The sequence below is a fragment of the Mytilus galloprovincialis genome, chromosome 11 (genome assembly GCF_965363235.1).
Source record: "Mytilus galloprovincialis chromosome 11, xbMytGall1.hap1.1, whole genome shotgun sequence".
Classification (NCBI taxonomy): Eukaryota; Metazoa; Mollusca; class Bivalvia; order Mytilida; family Mytilidae; genus Mytilus; species Mytilus galloprovincialis.
The window spans coordinates 38,766,269-38,773,634 of NC_134848.1; the positions used below are offsets into that span (position 1 = coordinate 38,766,269).

A 7,366-nucleotide genomic window follows, 5' to 3' on the forward strand; every position below is an offset into this window, starting at 1 on the left:
AATATATATTTTTTCTAAAACACAAGTAAAAGTAATACTATAATATGACAGGGTAAACATAATACTTGCTGTGTGTGTGTGTACCTAGTAACAAAATATCAGATGTAAATAAATGTAGCAACTCAATATTAGATACTTACTTAAAGATACTTACTTAAAGATGTTTTCCGGTACAGGATCCTCACGGCTCCTCTTCACCAGACTCATATATTGGGTCTATAGGTTACAAGAGCGCAATTATTTGTTTACATTTTACCCCAAGATGGTACTCAGAATAGAATCCTATACGGCTTCTGATTGGTTGATACAGGATTGGAATTACATTTAATCGAAAGCTTATCCAATTAGGTTTAAAAATTGCCGAAAATCATATTCACATTTTACGAAGTATAGAAAATATCTTCAATTTCTGCACGTCGGAGCCATTAAAAATATGCCTTTTTCATTAAGCGAAAAAAGTAGACGATTTTTTTCAACTGCATTTTAAGTCAATTTGAGCCGCATGACCCTATATTTTTTTTTAGTTGTAATGCAACACCGGCATTTGTACTAACAGGAACTGCCATCCGATTTTCCCTAGTTTGTGTAGTCTTCGAGAAAAAAAATACGGAACACTAGTGGTACCCTATGGAAAATGCATTACGAATAATTGCGCTCTTGTAACCTATAGAGAAATGACACTTTTTTTTAACAAGGCTTTGAAAAATATCAAAAATTGTCATTTAGCTCGGAAAAAATGTGAAATTGTGAGAAACGGGATCAAATGGACTTTTCATCAACGTGAATTCATGCTATAGTCTGTTTCCTATTTGTATTTATTTCTATATCTGAATCTAGGGTGGGCTCGAATGTCGACAAAGTATGAAGAGAATGCAACGTTTTTGTGATATCTACTGTTTCTATCGGAAAAAGCATGTATTTATCTTGAATTTGAAGGTAAATTTTGGTTTTTAACCTTAACGACCGTGTCTCAGTTGCTATTCTAGCAAAAAGCTAATTTCGTGAAAATTGGCCAAAAGGGTCCCTAAGCAAATACCAACGATTTAGTTAAATTGCAAAGTAGAAAAATTGATCTTGGCATTGAATATCGTAGTCCAAGAATAGTTTCTCTTGCCAAAGTAGAAATAGTATCATATTTGCAACATTTGGAAAAACTATAGTCTGTTTCAAAAACGTGTTTTTTTAAGAAATGGTTTCATATATAGCCATTCTTCAAAATTCGATGTAGCTTTTCCATATCAAAACGGTTTTGTCGACAATATGATCAGTGCTGGATGACCTTCGAAAAATTAGGCCAATAAATTAACATTATCTTCATGTCTCTTTGACCAGTACCGTATTTGGTGAAAAAATCAGTTCCAATTTTAGGCCTGATCGGCGGGCAAAAACTAATTCTCCAAATTCAGAGAGTGATCAGATAATGTTTTCAAGATGTGATATCATCTAGATAGACGCCAGCGCGACTTTTGGCGCGGGCGCTTTATTTTCGGAAATTTTTTTCCCTACCGTATAGGTTACAAGAGCGCAATTATTTGTTTACATTTTACCGGCAAGTTTTTTACCCCAAGATGGTACTCAGAATAGAATCCTATACGGCTTCTGATTGGTTGATACAGGATTGGAATTACATTTAATCGAAAGCTTATCCAATTAGGTTTAAAAATTGCCGAAAATCATATTCACATTTTACGAAGTATAGAAAATATCTTCAATTTCTGCACGTCGGAGCCATTAAAAATATGCCTTTTTCATTAAGCGAAAAAAGTAGACGATTTTTTTCAACTGCATTTTAAGTCAATTTGAGCCGCATGACCCTATATTTTTTTTTAGTTGTAATGCAACACCGGCATTTGTACTAACAGGAACTGCCATCCGATTTTCCCTAGTTTGTGTAGTCTTCGAGAAAAAAAATACGGAACACTAGTGGTACCCTATGGAAAATGCATTACGAATAATTGCGCTCTTGTAACCATTATTATTACTGTTACTGCTGCTTCCGGTTATAACTGCGCGGTAATCAGAATAATATAGTTCCTCATTTTTCCAATGATTGTCTAGTCTGTTTTTAAAGGCATTAACAGACGGTGCCTTAACCACTTTTTCTGGTAGTTTGTTCCAGGTTTTAGCTATTCTCACCGTAAAGCTATTTTTCCTTAGATTAGTATTAAACCTTTGGTGCATGATTTTAATACTGTTTGTTCTTGTACTGTACCCCAGCAGGCACACAACGTTGAATCAACGTTGAAAATATGTTGAAATATGGTTGTTGCGTTGATCAACGTAAAATCAACGTTGTAACAACGTCAATCCTATCAACGTTTAAAATACGTTGTTGAATCAACGTTGATTTGTAGTTAAAAATTTCAACGTTGAACTGTCAACGTTGATTCAACATTGAATATGAGTTGATGCTTTCAATGCTTTAATTGGTTGAAAATATAACGTTGATACAAGGTTAAATTAAGGTTGATGACTTTAAGTGTCGACCAAGATTTCAGTCAAGATGCGTTTGAACAAACTTTGTATAGTCCTTTTTGCTGAAATAATCACTTTTTATTTATACTGGTGAACTGATGGTTTTTAATAAATTGAATGATTACTGTTCCATATATAAATTAATCTTTTAAAATAAAAATATGAGAATTTCTCGAAACGGATATATCTTTTTTCTAAATTGCTCATGCGTATGAGGCAAACATTTCGAATTTATTTGCGCCAATTTTGATCACCACATCAAGTGAACAGTTGCTATATGCAGTGCAAAGTAAGTATATTTTTCATTTATTGTTTGATTTAATAATAGTTATATGAAAATTTAATGTTAACAATACTTTAGCTGTAATTTTATGAGTAAAGTGATTTAGGCAGCTCAGATATAATGTATAATTATACACGTAGTTGTTATATTCCATTAGATAAAATACACACAATGTTTTTAAATCTCGGAGGAACAACAAAGTTGACCTAAGTTATATTTGTACATTTATTGGTTGAGGCAAACTAGTATGTAAAGACTTGAAAACGGGGGAGTATGTGTGAATGGTGTGTTTTAATTAACAATGATTTGGTAATTTAAAGCGTTGAAAAGCGGTAATACTTTGGCAAAGAATTATTGCAGATATTGGGAGGGTGGAGTCATAAAATATCATGGAACTTTGGATAGAATTAAAGAATTTATTCGTCTGGCAAATAAAAGTAATCAATTGAAGTTCACAAATGTGATCGCATACTAGTTCTTTTGCATGCTTTATGTTTTGATATAATTAAAAGTCAAAGATTCACAACACATGGCATTCTTGACCTTGCTACACATTTAAAACAAACAAATTCTTTTCTCTGGGTCAGAATAGATGTCACTCACAGCATGTATTCCTAGGATTTATTAATGAAGAAATACCGCAGATAAGAAACATGTGTGACCATAACAAATTAATACACAATGATCTAACCAATTTTTAAGTGGTTTATATGATAACGTATAAAAAGATGCTTTATCAATTAACCATAGTGAATTATTACAGCACAAAAAATTCAAGGTAATAAAAATATTCCTATAGTATAATTCACTTTTAATTTCTAAGCTTAATCCATGATGATATACATGTAAATGTAAGATTAAATATGACGTATCACGAAAGATAAGAATTTATTGCAATTTGAAGAAAAATGTAAACACAGGTTCAAAGTTAAACACTAGCTTCTTGCGTTTATCAAGTCCATGCCGAAATATCTTTTGATAAAGAATTTAGATGTAACGTATGACATATATCAATTTATCATATACTTAGCATTGATATGATAGCTTTTGCATATGTGTAATGAGCGGAAGTACACAAGCCATAATTTCCCACCCGGGCTGATAACCCATATCAGGTGCATCTCGTGCACAAAATCCATAATAGTGCCTCTCTTGCAAGTTACTTCCGGTGTTTCCGGTATCGGTTGTTTTCTTTTCCATTGTGACGTCAGATATTTTTTATGACGACGTCAAAATTTACGGGAACTTTTGTGGGGATAGTTTAGTACTTGTTAAACAAATGCCATTGACAATTATGAATCATTTTATAGTACAACAAACATGGAGTAATAATGATCATAAAACTCTTTCAAATTTTCAATGTTTCAAAATGCCTCAATAGGAAATGTTAGCATAAATATATATGAAGGTAGTGATGCTGTTGTTGGACAATTATAGTATACAGAGGCGGATTTAGGGGGGGGGGTACAGGGACCCGCCCCCCCTTTTCGGGGAAAAAATTGGTTACTTATATAGGGAATCACTGGAGCGCGACTGGAGCGGGCCCCCTCTTAGGCGGTCAGTGGGCCCCACTTATGAAAAATTCTGGATCCGCCACTGATTCATAATTTAACTTCTTTATAAAGTTTTTGACTGTTTTAGTTATCATTTGTTTATTTGCCTTACATAAAACTATTGTCGGAAGTATATGATAAAGCGATTAATACATGGCCTTTTCCATATCAGCCTGGGTATCATCCCTCGACCCATATCAGCACCTCGACTCCGTCTCGGGCTGATATGGGGGTCTCGGGATGATACCCAGGCTGATATGGAAAAGGTCATGTATTAATCTCTATATAATTAATTTTATGTGAATAATATTCATTTGGAATTTTACACAAATTTTGTAAGCGTTTCGCACATATGAAACTTTTATTTTCAAGTAAAAGAGGGATTTGACAGTTTGGAAATGCTGCAATTATAATATTTATAATATTTCTTTTTTGTAGATGTCTAACCAATGAGATGTCTAACCAATAAACCTCTGTCGGAAATTACAAATACAAAACGGGTATAAAGAATAAACATGCCTTTGGTGATTCCAACTAGATTGAAATAATAGGAGGTGAGTATTAAAATATATTTCATTGTTTTTCCACATTAAAAGTGTGCGACATTTTGTGACAATTCCTTTTAAATGTGCTCTAGGATCTTTGTCTACTAAAATATATAGGGTTGTCTTTTATATTAAAATTATAAATTATTTTCTATCTGAACTCATGTTTAAAAGTACATGGTACCTCTCAATGGATATTAAAAGAAAAAAAATAATAGCATTGCAGTGATTATTTGTTCACATATGACACTAGTGTTCTTTACAAAATTAGCCAAGTTATGTTAATACAATATGTTTTTTTTTTCTGTTGTAGATGCTGTAAACGAATGTTCAATGAAGACTACAATATGGAACAACAGTGCAAGATGCCTAGAATATGTCTCTGAAATATCTGGGAATGTACCTAGCAGAAGGACTTATTTTTCAAAATAAAATTAAGTATTCAGATTGTGTTTGTTTGAAATTGTGAGATGCATAAGTGGGCAACTTGTTGTATAATTACTGTTTTATGTAACACATATTTTTTGAGTGTGAACAGAATAGATGAAGGTACAACATGTACAATTTCTATCAATAAAAATGAAGGCACAAAAATGTATGCTAACTGAACAACATACTACATGTACACCAACCACCAACACATGACTATCCAACTTAATAGAACATATACTTTTGCGAAACTTTTACTACACATTAAATGGCATTTATGGATATAATAAAGGGTAACGATTTCAGCTGTTAACAAACCTCAATTCAATCAGTGTTCAACATCATATTCTCAACATTTACCGCATTAACAGTCTACCTGGCCACAATTCCCACCTATTTTCAACATACACTGACCACAGTTCAACCAACATTCGACATGTTATCAGCATACACTGACCACAGTTCAACCAATATTCGACCTTATTTAAACATACACTGACCACAGTTCAACCGAAATTCGACCGGATTTCAACATACACTGACCACAGTTCAACCAACATTCAACCTGATTTTAACACGCAACAACCACAAATCAACCAACATTCGACTTGTTTTCAACCTGAAATCCACTTGTTTTCAACATACCTCCACCAAATTTAGACCAATATTCAACCTAATTTCAACGTTGGACGCTGACGTTGAATCAACGTTGTATTTTCAACGTCATATCAATTTTCAATCCAACACTACTTTTCAACATTGATTCAACGTTGAAATCTGACGTGTATTCAATGTTGATTCAACGTTGTTGTGCCTGCTGGGACGTGTCTATTCTCTGTACTCGACATTAATTTAAGGAAAGTACTAGTTTCCGGGTCATATTTATTGTGTATAATCTTATAAGTCTCAATCATGTCCCCTCTTATTCTTCTGTACGCTAGTGTTGGTAATTTTAATTTCTTTAGTCTTTCTTCGTAGCTTAGGTTTTTAAGTCCAGGTATTTGTTTCGTAGCTCTCTTTTGTACACTTTCAATTTTATCGATATATTTTTTCTTAAAAGGTGCCCATACTGAACTAGCGTAATCTAGATGTGTTCTTACACGTGTTTTATATAATGGAATAAAGATTTCTGCATTTAGATTTTTGAAAGATCTTCTTAATGCCGCAAAGATTGAATTTGCTTTGTTTACTTTCTCACATATATGCTTTTCAAAGGTTAATTCTTCATCAATGACTACCCCTATATCCTTCTCTTCTTTGCAACTGCTTATTTCTTTTCCTAGTAGATTATATTTTTCAATCTCTTGTTTTGATTTTTTGCTGATATTTATATGTTTACATTTTTCTGGGTGAAACTTGAGTAACCATGTATCACTCCATTTTTCTAGTTTGTCTAAATCCTTTTGTAATGTTTCGTGGTCTCTGTCTTCCTTTATTATTCTAAATTTTTTTGTATCATCAGCAAATAAGTAAGCATCTGAGTTAACTCCTTCCGGTAAGTCATTGATGTAGAGTACAAACAAGAGTGGTCCTAGAACTGAGCCTTGTGGTATACCTGAGGTTACTTCCTTCCATTCCGATGCTTCACCATTTATTGAGACTCTTTGTTGTCTATTTGAAAGAAAATCTCTTATCCAATCTAGTATTGGGTTTTTTATTCCATAATTTTCGATTTTCTTTAGCAGCCTTTTGTGTGGAACTTTATCAAATGCTTTCATGAAGTCTGTATATACACAATCTACCTCATATCCGTCGTCTATCGCCTCTGTCCATATGTCAATTACCTCTAGTAATTGCAATGAGGTTGATCTCCCAGAGATAAACCCATACTGCTTATTTGAGAATAACCTGTTTAGCTTCATATGCTTTATTATATGCTCTCTTATGATTTTCTCCAATATTTTACATACAACTGATGTTAGACTCACTGGGCGGTAATTTTTTGCTTGCGATTTGTTTCCTTTTTTAAATATAGCGCTAACAAGTGCATTCTTCCATTCTTTTGGTACTGTCTTTTCTTTCAATGATTGGTTAAAGATCAAGCTCAAGGGTTCAACTATACTTTCCATTGTTTCTCGTAG

General features: G+C 33.2%; 1 long non-coding RNA gene across 1 annotated transcript; it reads left to right on the forward strand.

Moving 5' to 3' along the window:
- The first annotated feature begins 2,365 nt into the window (after positions 1–2,365).
- LOC143052142 (uncharacterized) lies at positions 2,366–5,301 on the forward strand. The gene is made up of 3 exons (XR_012971006.1): positions 2,366–2,764; positions 4,750–4,865; positions 5,170–5,301. It is a non-coding gene; the product is annotated as an uncharacterized LOC143052142 (long non-coding RNA).
- The last annotated feature ends 2,065 nt before the right edge of the window (positions 5,302–7,366 follow it).